This window comes from Loxodonta africana, chromosome 22 (assembly GCF_030014295.1).
Source record: "Loxodonta africana isolate mLoxAfr1 chromosome 22, mLoxAfr1.hap2, whole genome shotgun sequence".
Lineage (NCBI taxonomy): Eukaryota > Metazoa > Chordata > Mammalia > Proboscidea > Elephantidae > Loxodonta > Loxodonta africana.
Window position 1 is genome coordinate 9,908,326 of NC_087363.1, and position 13,380 is coordinate 9,921,705.

A 13,380-nucleotide genomic window follows, 5' to 3' on the forward strand; every position below is an offset into this window, starting at 1 on the left:
GCCTGCCTTGAGCATTGTGCTTTTTCAAGATCTATCTATATGGGATCAGGCTCACAACATCAACTCAGAAGATTAGATAGGAAACTTGGGGTGGGGCAGTGAGTTTATAATGGGGAGATGAACAACTCAGAAAAGGAAGGTGAGAATAATTGTACAACTCAAAGAATATGATCAATGCCACTAAATTGTACATGTAGAAACTGTTGAATTTGTGTATGTTCTGCTGTGTAGATTCTTGACAACAAAGAAAACAAAAACAAAGACTATAAAACACAGTTTTATGCCAACACACATGGGGTTGCTATGAGTTGGAATCTACTCAACGGCAATTGTTTTCTTTTTTTAAATTTGACATCACGTAATATCTGTCTTAGTTATTTAGAGCTGATGTAACAGAGATACCAGAAGTGGGTGGCTTTAAAGAACAAATTTATTTTCTCACAGTTCTGGAGGCCAAAAGTCCAAATCAGGGTCTCGGCCGTTAGTTCCTTCTTTGAGCCTCCATCTAGCTTCTGGTGTCTGCGGGCGATCCGTGGTGTGCTTTGTCATCTTTATTCCCCCGGGTGTGTTTCTGTGTCTGTTCTGCTCTTTTTGAAACTCAGAAGTGATTAGGTTTAGGATTCATCCTACTCTGGTGTGACCTCATTAACATAACAAAATCCCTCTTTAAAAAAAAAAAATTTTTTTTTTTTTTTCCCAAAACAGGGCCATATTTACAAGTACAGGGATTAAGATTTCAGTACATACTTTTGGGGAACACAACTCAACCCATAACATTATCCAGTCTTCATTCTATTTCCTCAGTTAGCTTTTTAAAAATAAGTTATTTTTACAGTTGATGTATTTGAAACAGAAAATGTTTATCTCAGTGATGTGTCTGTATTTCTGTTTATGGTAGGTCACAATGTGTAATAGATTTTGTACTGTGGGTTATAGTAAAAAAATTTTTTTTGGAAAGTCATTGTCTGAGGACATTGACGTATTTTGATTGGGAAATCAAGAGCAAACATTTCTTCTTGTGGATGGGCAGTTTGTATACAACACTAAAAAGATATCAAAAAGTAAAAGTGTTAGCAATCAACTGAATGTTTCTTCTATGTGGACCTAAAGAAATGCTTTGACTTTTTTTTTTTCCTTCCCAACTGAGGTATCAGAATTTTCTTATTTCACGATACATGAGCCCTGCATTCAGAAGCTAATGATTTGACTGTTTGTGGGATTTGACTAAGCAACTCAGACTAAAGAGATCCAGCCTCAGGTTTAATAGTCTCATCCTCAAACAAATAATGAATTTAGAGCCTCGTATGTCCCTAAAAGCCAGGAAACCCTGGTGGCATAGTGGTTAAGAGCTATGGCTGCTAACCAAAAGGTTGGCAGTTCAAATCCACCAGGTGCTCCTTGGAAGCCCTATGGGACAGTTCTACTCTGTCCTCTAGGGTCACTATGAGTCGGAATTGACTTGATGGCAGGCAGTGGGTTTTTTTGTGTTTTTTTTTTTTTTTAATTTTTATTGTGCTTTAAGTGAAAGTTTACAAATCAAGTCAGTCTCTCACACAAAAACCTATATGCACCTTGCTACATACTCCCAATTGCTCTCCCCCTAATAAGACAACCTGCTCCCTCCCTCCACTGTCTCTTTTCATGTCCATTTCACCAGCTTCTAACCCCCTTTACCCTCTCATCTCCCTTCCAGGGAGGAGATGCCAACATAGCCTCAAGTGTCCACCTCATCCAAGCAGCTCACTTCTCACCAGCATCCCTCTCCAACTCATTGTCCAGTCCAATCCTTGTGTGAAGAGTTGGCTTTGGGAATGGTTCCTGTCCTGGGGCAACAGAAGGTCTGGGGGCCATGACCACTGGGGTCCTTCTAGTCTCAGTCAGACCATAAAGTCTGGTCTTTTTTTGAGAATTTGGGGTCTGCATCCCACTGCTCTCCTGCTCCCTCAGGGGTTCTCTGTTGTGTTCCCTGTCAGGGCAGTCATAGGTTGTAACCAGGCACCATCTAGCTCTTCTGGTCTCAGGATGATGTAGTCTCTGCTTTATGTGGCCCTTTCTGTCTCTTGGGCTTGTAATTACCTTGTGTCCTTGGTGTTCTTCATTCTCCTTTGATCCAGGTGGGTTGAGACCAATTGATGCATCTTAGATGGCCACTTGCTGGTATTTAAGACCCCAGACGCCTCTCTCCAAGGTGGGATGCAAAATGTTTTCTTAATAGATTTTATTATGCCAGTTGACTTAGATGTCCCCTGAAACCATGGTCCTCAAACCCCTGTCCCTGCTACACTGGCCTTCAAAGCATTCAGATTATTCAGGAAACTTCTTTGCTTTTGGTTTAGTCCAATTGTGCTGGCCTCATCTGTATTGTGTGTTGTCTTTCCCTCCACCTAAAGTAGTTCTTATCTATTATCTAATTATTCAATACCCTCTCCCACCTTCCCTCCCTCCCCTCTCATGTAACCATCAAAGAACATTTTCTTCTCTGTTTAAGCTATTTCTCGAGTTCTTATAAAAGTGGTCTTATACAATATTTGTCCTTTTGCAACTGACTCATTTCACTCAGCATAATGCCTTCCAGATTCCTCCATGTTATGAAATGTTTCACAGGTTCCTCACTGTTCTTTATCGATGCATAGTATTCCATTGTGTGAATATACCTTAATTTATTTATCCATTCATCCGTTGATGGGCACCTTGGTTGCTTCCATCTTTTTGCTATTGTAAACAGTGCTGCGGTGAACATGGGTGTACATATAACTGTTCGTGTAAAGGCTCTTATTTCTCTAGGATATATTCCAAGGAGTGGGATTGCTGGATCCTATGGTAGTTCTATTTCTAGCTTTTTAAGGAAGTGCCAAATCGATTTCCAAAGTGGTTGTACCATTTGACACTCCCACCAGCAGTGTAAAAGTGTACCAATCTCTCCACAGCCTCTCCAACATTTATTCTTTTGTGTTTTTTGGATTAATGCCAGCCTTGTTGGAGTGAGATGGAATCTCATTGTAGTTTTGATTTGCATTTCTCTAATGGCTAGTGATCGTGAGCATTTCCCCATGTATCTGTTAGTTACCTGAATGTCTTCTTTAGTGAAGTGTCTATTCATATCTTTTGCCCATTTTTTAATTGGGTTATTTGTCTTTTTTGCAGTTGAGTTTTTGCAGTATCATGTAGATTTTAGAGATCAGGCACTGATCAGAAATGTCATAGCTAAAAATTTTTCTCAGTCTGTAGGTAGTCTTTTTACTCTTTTGGTGAAGTCTTTGGATGAGCCTAGGTGTTTGATTTTTAGGAGCTCCCAGTTATCTAGTTTTTCTTCTACGTTCTTTATAATGTTTTCTATACCATTTATGCCATGTATTAGGGCTCCTAACGTTGTCCCTATTTTTTCTTCCATGATCTTTATTGTTTTAGATTTTATATTAGGCCTTTGATCCATTTTGAGCTCGTTTTTGTGCATGGAGTGAGGTATGGGTCTTGTTTCATTTTTTTGCAGATGGCTGTCCAGTTAAGGTAGCAGGTTTTTTAATGGGTATGTCCTTAAAAAAGCATTTAGTGGGAAAAAAAATGGCAAGGCTGAGTGTTTAGGTGTGTGATATATTTTTACTCCCTTCAACTTCAAGTCAACAAATTAGAGAATAACAAGAATTAAAGTTTTTTTTTTTTGGCAACTGTGTTCTCAAAGGCCCATTGAGATAATAGCATCACATCTTCCTAGCCACAGGGCCTTTGCATATGTTAATACTATCAGCCAAGAAGACTTAATCTTTCCACCCACTGCTGGTTCTAGTTTTTCCTTTTCTTCCTTTAAATCTCAGCCTTCTCTTCCCCAGCAAAGGCTTCCCAGATTGTGTGCTTAAACCACCATGGGCCACTCCTTTATAGAGCTTACTAGTGTTGCAATTTTTACATTTTTCTGTTGTGTTGATTCATTTAATGTTTGTTTCCCTGTCTAGATTCTGTGAATCCCTTGCTTCTGGCCACCCTCTCTGACTGCTTCTTGAGGCAGCAGTGGTTCATTGCCGTGGCCCCTCTGTTTTTCTGCTGTCACCATTTCTGACTCTGACAGTTTCCCGTCTTGTTTTTGAGCAGGACTATATAGGGCTGCTATGAGTTGGAATCCACTCAATGGCAACGGGTTATACGGGTATTTGTTTCTTTCTCTTTTAATTTATTCAAAATATGCTCATCAAGTATCTTCTAGGTGCCAGGCACTGTGATAGGGGCTGATGATATGGTGATGATAAGACAGAGTCCCTGTTGTCAGGGAGCTTACATTTCAGTGGGAGGAGTAGACAACAAACATATTAATAAACATATAATACAATGTATTATACTATGAAGATAAAGCAGGTAAGATGATGGAGAGTTATGGGGCACAAGGAGGGTGTCTTATTGTAGAGAAAGCGGTCAGGGAAGGCCTCTACAAAGAGATGAGATTTGAGTAGAGACCTGAATGAAGTGAGGGAAAAAAGAGTTTTCCAAGCCCCTGTATTAGCTAGTGCAAAAGCCCTGAGGTAGGAGGGAAGAACAGGATGGAAGTGGTTGGAGCTCAGAGGGTGAAGGGGCAGAATGATAGGAAACGATGACAGAAAGGTAGGCAAGATCCAGATCATGTAGGACTTCCTAGGCCACGATACCTTATTTTAAGGGTAATGGGAAGCCTTGGAGATCTGTGGGTGGGAGAGTATCATTTAGAGGACTCTAGTTTTTCTGTGGTGAAAAGACAGACAAGGATGGAAGCACAGAGAACCCTGAAGAGGCCATTGCAGTAGTCCAGGCAAGGGGGTCCAGGCTTATGGTAATAGGGAAATAGTCAGATATGGGATGTAATTTGAAGGTGGGGCCAACATGACTTGCTGATGGTGGGAGGGAAAAAAGCATTAAGGGTGACTCCAAGGTTTTGACCTGAGCTACTGGAGGGATGATGGCATTTACTAAGATGGAGAAGACCCTGGAAGGAGCAGGTTTGAGGAGAAAAATCTAAAGTTCTGTTCTGGACATGTTAAATTTGAGATGCTTATTAGATATCCAAGTGTTGAGTGGATGTTCAGCTCAAGAGAAAAGTCAGAGCTGAGGATATGAATCTTGGAGTTGTCCTCTTAGAGGTGGCATTAAAAACCATGGGCTAGATGACAGCACTGAGGGGATGAACATAGCTAGAGAGGCAAATAGGAAGAAAGTCTGAGCTGTGGGGCACTCAAATGTTTCAGAGTCAATAGGAAGAGGAGCCAGTAGACTGAGGAGTTGTCAGGGGTAACCAAGGGAAACCCAGTGAAGAAGCAATGAGGGAATGATCATTTGTGTCAAAGTCTGCTGAGAGATTGAAAAAGGTGAGTACTTAGGACAAACATTGGGTTTAGAAAGAAAGAAGACATTGGCAATCTTGACTAGAGCATTCTCAGTGGAGAGCGCTGGGGAGAAATGCCCCTTATTTATAAGGGTTGGGTGCAGAAGGAGAGGAGTCAGTATTACTTAGGTGCCATCTTGAAAATAGAAGTCTCTTGGCTAATTTCTACTATTTTACTCATCCATTAAAATATAGCACAGGTTTCTTCTCCTTTGCTCCTCCAGGTTCCTTCCTCCACCCCTTCCCTCCCCATCTCCCAGGCTGTGTTAAAAGCCTTTCCTTGGGCTTTCTTTAACACTCCACTTTATCTGTATGTTTAGCTGACACACACAGACAAGAGGCCCTGAGAGAGGCACATTGTTTGTCCCCACCCATAATACTTAGCCCATTTGTTAAATTCAGCTTTACTTCCTATTTGATTTAAAAAGGGGGGACGTGGTAAAAGGAAGCTTTGTTCTAATTACAGTAAAGTTTTGTGGGATGAGCAAGCAACCACCGATTTAATGCAAAAACCACACCATTTCTCATGACATTGGTACTGCCTGTAGCATCAGGCCAAGGCACTGAGAGGCCCTGGTATATCTGTAAGAACAGTTCTTTTTGGCTGAAGGTTAATAGAAAGGTCTTTGCTCAGAGCCTTAAATGAGTGAGTGAGGATGATGTTAATTCCATTTTGGACTCTCATCCTATTAAGTATATGAAGTTAAAATACCTTCTCTGAAACCACTGGTTCCTTTCAGCCTAATTTTAACTGGTAATTGCTTCTCTGTGGTTCCTCTGGGAACCTGATGGTGTAGTAGTGGGAATAGGGGACAAGGAGAAATGAAGAATGCCGAGTCCCCAGGTATAAGAGGGGAACCTCTACTGTGACTTCGACAGTCACTTAATGTCACACTGCTTTCATTTCACCATCCGTAATTCGATGACTAATAGTATTTGTCTGCAATGTACTTTTCCTGTAAAGGTGCTTCATTACCACCAAGTATTAACGTTACTTCCAGTGATTATCAAGGTCTTCTGAGGAGAAACAAACCTTTGATTTCAGTATCCAGCTTCTTCTATCTTGCATCGTAAGCAAACCAATGCCAAATTATTTTATCTGGCTTGCAGCCCCATACTGTTTCATCTTTAATAAATGTTCTCACCAAATGTATTTTAATTAAAAGTCTGGGCAAAATGCAAATTCTGTCATCCAAAACATATTCATTGAGTACCTAGTATCTCCTAGGCATTGTGCTTGGATTTGGGACTTGAAAAATGAATACAGGTGAAGCTTAGGGACTAAACGCATCTAAATACAACTCTGAGGACAAAAGAGTATTCTCCTCTGCTCTTAAACACTTGCCCTTACTTTCTAAAATACTCTGTTAGACGTGAAGGATGAAAATCTCAACCAGCTATTTAACCTGAAGTTTCCTCCCCAAATTCAGCAGTTACAGGCTTCATAGTTAAATATTAGAGTAGATTCTAAAAAATGCTTATAAATTTACAGAATCAGAAAATTGCAAAGGATCTTAGTGATTGTCTAGCTATTCAATAGAAATACACTGTGACTCACATGTAATTTTTAATTTTCTAGTAGCCATTTTAGAAAAAGTAAAAAACAGGTAAAATTCATTTCAATATATTTTATTTGTCCCAGTGTATTAAAAATATTATCATTTCAATATGTAATCAATATACAGATTATTAACAAGCTATTTTACATCCTTTTGTTCAGACTTTTTAAAATTCAGCATGTATTTTATACTTACAGCATCCCTCAACTTGGATGTTAATTTTTTACTGGAAATACTGATCTCTATTTAGATTTCATAAAATTTACAGTTGAAAAAGTAGATTCACTTACCCAAGTTGTTCCAAACATACTTAAAAGCTTTCCAATAATTGAAATGAAATAAAATTGAAATTAAATTTCTCATTTGCTCCATTTCAGTTACTCAAGAGTCAGATGCTGGCTGGTGGCTACCATATTCGACAGCCTAGATAATATATTTCCAAGTTCAACTGGACAGTGCTGATCTTATTCAACTCAGTGCGGAAGCTGAGTGGCAGTTAGTGGCAGACCTGGGACTGGAATCTTGTCTGTCAGGAGTTTCATACACATCAAAACACACCTAGAGCACCAGCCTTTCAAAAGGCAGGCATTAAAGTGACTTTGAGTACATGGAGTATAATGCATAGTTTAACCATAGATTAGAGAAGTTTCCAAGAGGGAATTAACTTGATTATATGTGTTTGATTGTCACAAATATGATTTAAATAAAATAACACTATGGGAGTGTTCAGGTTATGTTTTATGAAAATCTTCTTTGCGTTCTTTATTATAAAGCTATTCATTAAGCTTATACAATTTCCAGATTAGTAGCAGTACAAATGTTTCACCGGAAAACCCCAACTCAAGACCTTCCAATAAGAAAACAAAACTCTGTTCTGATCATATTGTCTGAGAAATTATGGAATCTGCTCTGCGTTCTTCCACTGAAGGCATTTTAGATGTTCATACTAGGTTAGCCCTATTTCCTTCACTGAGTCAGAACGGATTTGATGGCAGCTAACACCAGCACCATGTTGTGTATCACTTTTCTTGTTCATTGTCTAGCTCTGTCTTCCACCCTCCCACCCCCTACCCTACCAGAATGTAAGTTCCATAAGGACACGGATTTGGGGGGGCTGTTTTGTTCACTGCTGTATTCTCAGTGCTTAAAAGTAACTGTGCCTGCTACACAGTACCAAAAACCTGATGCTATGGAGTCGATTCTGACTCACAGTGGCCCCTTGTATCACAGAGTAGAACTGCGTCTTGGGGTTTTATTGGCTGTAATCTTTTTTTTATTATTTTATTTACTTTGTTGTTGTTGAGAATATACACAGCAAAACGTGAACCAATTCAACAGTTTCTGCATGTAAAACCAACTAGGAGGTAAAACAGGAATAGAAGCACTGTACAAGTTATTAGGCCAGTTAACTGGGATGTCCCATGGAACCATGACCCTAAACCTCCAAACCCAGAAACCAGATCCCATCAGGGTTTTGGTTGTACATAAGCATCCTCAGCAGCTACTCACTTGTTGCTGTTGTTGTTGTTGTTGTAAATATGTCTGTCACACAACTTTTGTCAATTTAACTTTTTATAGGTATACAACTTATTCATAGAAATTACAATAATCAGCTGTGCACCCCTACCCTTAATCAATGTGATATTTCCATCACCATTAACTCCTCCTTTCCCCCTCCCTCTGGTAACCACTAAAAAACTTTGGTCCCATATATTTGACTTTCTTATCTTTTTATATACATGAGGTCATGTAATATTTGTCCTTTAGTGCTTATTTCACTCGGCATAATGTCTTCCAGCTCCGTCTGTGTTGCAGCATGTATCAAGACTTCATTTCTCTTACTGGCTGAGTAGTAGTCTGTTGTATGTATGTGCCACACTTTGTTTATCCATTCCTCTGTGGATGGGCATTTAGGTGGTTTCCACCTTTTGGCTATGGTGAGTAGTACAGCGGTGAACATTGGTGTAAAAGTCTCTGAGTCTCTGCTTTCAAGTCTTTTTGGTATATACCCAGGAGTGAAATTGCTTGGTCATATAATAGTTCTATTTTTAGTTTTTTCAGGCCCTCTCACACTGCTTTCCACAACAGCTGTACCATTTTGCATTCCAGCCCACATTTGTGGTTTTTTTTTTTTTTTTTTTTTTTGCAGCTGTAGCTCTTATCCACTACGCCACCAGGGTTTCCTAGCTAGCCTAGTGGTAGTGAAATGGTATCTCACTGTGGTTTTGATTTGCATCTCTCTGATGGCTAAGGATGCTAAGCATCATTTCATATGTTTGGTGGCCATTTGAATGTCCTCTTTGATGAAATGTCTCTTCAAGTCCTTTGCCCATTTTATTATTGGATTGTTTGTCTTTTTGTTAAGTTGTTGAAGTTTTATATATAATTTGGCTATTAGATTTTTGTTGGATATATGGTTTCTGAAGATATTCTCCCAGTCAGTAGCTTTTCTTTTTGCTTTTTTGGTAAAGTCTTTTGATGGACAAAATTTTTTAATTTTTGTGAAGTCCCAGTGCTTTTGTTATCATGTTAGGTAATCCATCGTCAAGAGCCAGGCCTGACAGTGTTGTCCCTGCTTTTTCTTCTAAGAATTTTATTGTTTTAGTTTGTACATTCAGATCCTTAATCCATTTTGAATTTGTTTTTGTGTATGGTGTCAGGCATGGATCCTGTTTGATTTTCTTGCATGTGGAAATCCATATTTTCCCAGCACCATTTATTGAAGAGACTCTTCTTTTCCTATCGAATGGACTTCGCACCCTTGTCAAAACCAGTTGACCACAGATGTGTGAGTTTATTTCTGGACTCTCACTTCTATTCCATTGGTATTGGTGTCTATTGTTATACCAGTACCAGACTGTTCTGATTACTGTAGCTGTCTACACCAAGACCAAACCAAACCCATTGCCGTCGAGTCAATTCCGACTCATAGCGACCCTATAGGACAGAGTAGAACTGTCCCATAGAGTTTCCAAGGAGCGCCTGGTGTATTCAAACTGCTGACCTTTATGTTAGCAGCCGTAGCACTTAACCACTATGCCACCAGGGTTTCCGTAGCCATACACAATGTTTTAAAATTGGGAAGTGTGAGTCCTCATACTTTATTCTTCTCTTTCAATATCGTTTTACTTAGTCAGGACCTCTTGCCATTCCATATAAAATTGTAGATTGGTTTTTCTCTTTCTGTAAAGAAGGCTGTTGGAATTTTGATCACGATTGCCTTGAATCTATAGATTGCTTTAGGTGATATTGACATCTTAACAATATTAAGTCTTCCAATCCATGAACATGGGACATGTTTCCATTTAAGTCTTCTTTAATCTCTTTCAGCCATGTCTTATAGTTGTCATTGTATAAGCCCTTCACTTTCGTGGTTAGATATATTCCCAGGTATTTTATTCTCTTAGATGCTATTGTAAATGAAATTGTTTGCCTAATTTTCCTTTCAGATTTCTCATTGCTGGTGTATAGAAACCCAACTGATTTTTGTTGTTGACCTTGTACCTTGTAACATTGCTAAATTCTTCTATTAGCTCTAGAAGTTTTCTTGTGGACTCTTTGTAATTTTCTATATATAAAATTATACCATCTATGAATAGAGATCATTTTACTTCGTTTCCAGTCTGGATACCTTTTATTTCTTTTTTCTTGTTTTATTGTCTGGTTAGGACTTCTAATACAGTATTGAATAGAAGTGGTGAGAGTGGGCACCCTTGTCTTGGTCCCGATTTCAAAGGGAAAGCTCTCAGTCTATCTTCTTCAAGTACGATGTTGGCTATTGGCTTTTCATATATGCTCTGAGTCATGTTGCGGAATTTCCCTTCTATTTCAATCTTCTTTTGGGTTTTCATCAAGAGACGGTACTGGATTTTTCAAATGCTTTTTCTGCATCCATAGAGATGATCATGTGGTTTTTTCCTTTGTTTTTTTTTTTTAATTAACTTTTATTAAGCTTCAAGTGAACATTTACAATTCCAATCAGTCTGTCACATGTAAGTTTACATACATCTTACTCCCTTCTCCCACTTGCTCTCCCCCATTGAGTCAGCCCTTTCAGCCTCTCGTTTCGTGCCAATTTTGCCGTCTTCCCTCTCTCTCTATCTTCCCATCCCCCCTCCAGTCAAGAGTTGCCAACACACTCTCCGGTGTCCACCTGATTTAATTAGCTCACTCTTCATCAGCATCTCTCTCCCCCCCCCCACTGACCAGTCCCTTTCATGTCTGATGAGTTGTCTTCGGGGATGGTTCCTGTCCTGTGCCAACAGAAGGTCTGGGGAGCAGTGCCACCGGGATTCCTCTAGTCGCACTCAGACCATTAAGTATGGTCTTTTTATGAGAGTTTGGGGTCTGTATCCCACTGATCTCCTGCTCCCTCAGGGGTTCTCTGTTGTGCTCCCTGTCAGGGCAGTCATCGATTGTGGCCGGGCACCAACTAGTTCTTCTGGTCTCAGGATGATGTAGGTCTCTGGTTCATGTGGCCCTTTCTGTCTCTTGGGTTCTTAGTTTCCTTTGTTTTATTGATGTGGTGTATTACATTAATTGATTTTCTAATGCTGAACCATCTCTGCATTTCTGGAATAAATCCCACTTGGTTATAGTGTATGATGTTGAATTCTGTTTCCTTGTATTTTTTTTTTTTTTTTGAGAATTTTTCTTCTATATTCATAAGAGATGTTGGCTTGTAGTTTTATTGTGGTGTCTTCACCTGGTTTGGGTATCAGGGCTATGTTTGCTTCATACAATGCATTAGGAAGTATTCTTTATCTTTTAGAAGAGTTTAACAGTATTTGGTATCAATTCTCCTCTAAATGTTTGGTAGAATTTCTCAGTGAAACCATTGGGTCCAGGCCTTTTTTGGGGGAGGAGGTTTTTGATCACTGATTCTGTCACTTCACTTGATATGGCCTGTTGAGGCTTTCTATTTCCTCTTGAGTCAGTTTGGGTAGGCTGTGTGCTTTTAAGAATTTGTCCATTTCATCTAGGTTATCCAGTTTGCTGCCATACAGTTGTTCACAATATTGCCACAATTCTATTTCTCTTGGGCCAGTTGTAATGTCCCCCCTTTCATTTTTAATTTTGATTATTTGCATCTTTTCTCTTATTTTCTTTGTCATTGTAGCTAAAGGTTTGTTGGTTTGTTGATCTTTGCAAAGAACCAACTTCTGGTTTTATTGATTCTACTTTTCTGTTTTCCATTTTATGTATTTATTCTCTGCTCTTTGTTATTTCCTTTCTTCTAGTAGGTTTAGGCTTAGTTTGTTCTTCTCTTTCTAGTTCCTGGAGTTGTTGAGTTAGGCTGTTGATTTGAGATCTTTTCTCTTTCTTCATGTAGGCATTTATTGCTATAAGTTTCCCTCTGAGTACTGCCTTTGCCGCATCCCAGAAGTTTTGGTGTGTTGTGCTTTCCTTTTCATTTTGACTCCAGGAAATTTCTAATTTTTTTCTTTGACCCATTTGTAGTTTAACAGTGTGTTATTTAATTTCCATATGTTTGTGTATTTTGCGTTTTTTTTTTTTTTTCCATTGCTTATTTCTAGCTTCACTCTGTCATGGTTGAGAAAATAAGTTTTATGATTTCAACCTTTTAAAATTTATCAAGACTTGCTTTGTGACCTAACATGTCTACCCTGGAGAATGATCCACATGCACTGGAGTACAATGTATATTGTGCTGTTTTGGGGTAAAGTGTTCTATATGCGTCTGTTAAGTCTAGTTGGTTTATAGTGTCATTTAAGTCCCCTGTTTCCTTGTTGCTCTTCTTTCTAGATGTTCTGTCCAATATTGAAAGTGGTGTATTGAAGTGTCCAACTATTGTGGTAGTACTATCTATTTTTCCCTTCAATTCTATCTGTTTGCCTTATATATTTAGGTGCCCCAATTTTGGGTACATATTTGTGATTGTTAAATATTCTTAATTGACCCTTTTATCACTAATGTCCATCTTTATCTCTTCTAACAGATTTTGTCTTAAAGTTTACTTTGTCTGATATTAAGATTGCCATTCCAGCTCTCTTTTGGTTATTATTTCCATGTAATATTTTTTTCCATCCTTTCACATTCAACCTATTTGTATGCTTAGGTTTAAGGTGTATCTCTTGTAAACAGCATACAGCTGGGTCAGGTTTTTTTTAATCCATTCTGATTGTAATCTTTATGGAAGTAGATTAACAGATCTTTCTCCTGTGGCACTGCTGGCTGGGTATGAACTGCCTATCTCTAGGCTAGCAGTTGAGCACAGACCCTCTGCACCACCCTGCTACACGTGGGCAGTTGGTAACGTCTGCTGAACGAGTGAGTGAATGCTGCTCAAATGTTAACCGTGTTTACTGAATATCATTTGAAAGATTTCTACATTTCGTTTCTTTTAAACATCTCAGTGCTTAAGCTTTTTTGGATCAGCGGTTTCTAGTATACGTGTTATGTTGTGTTCCTGTTGGGTGCTGGCGAGTTGATTCCAGCTCATAGTGGCCCCATGTG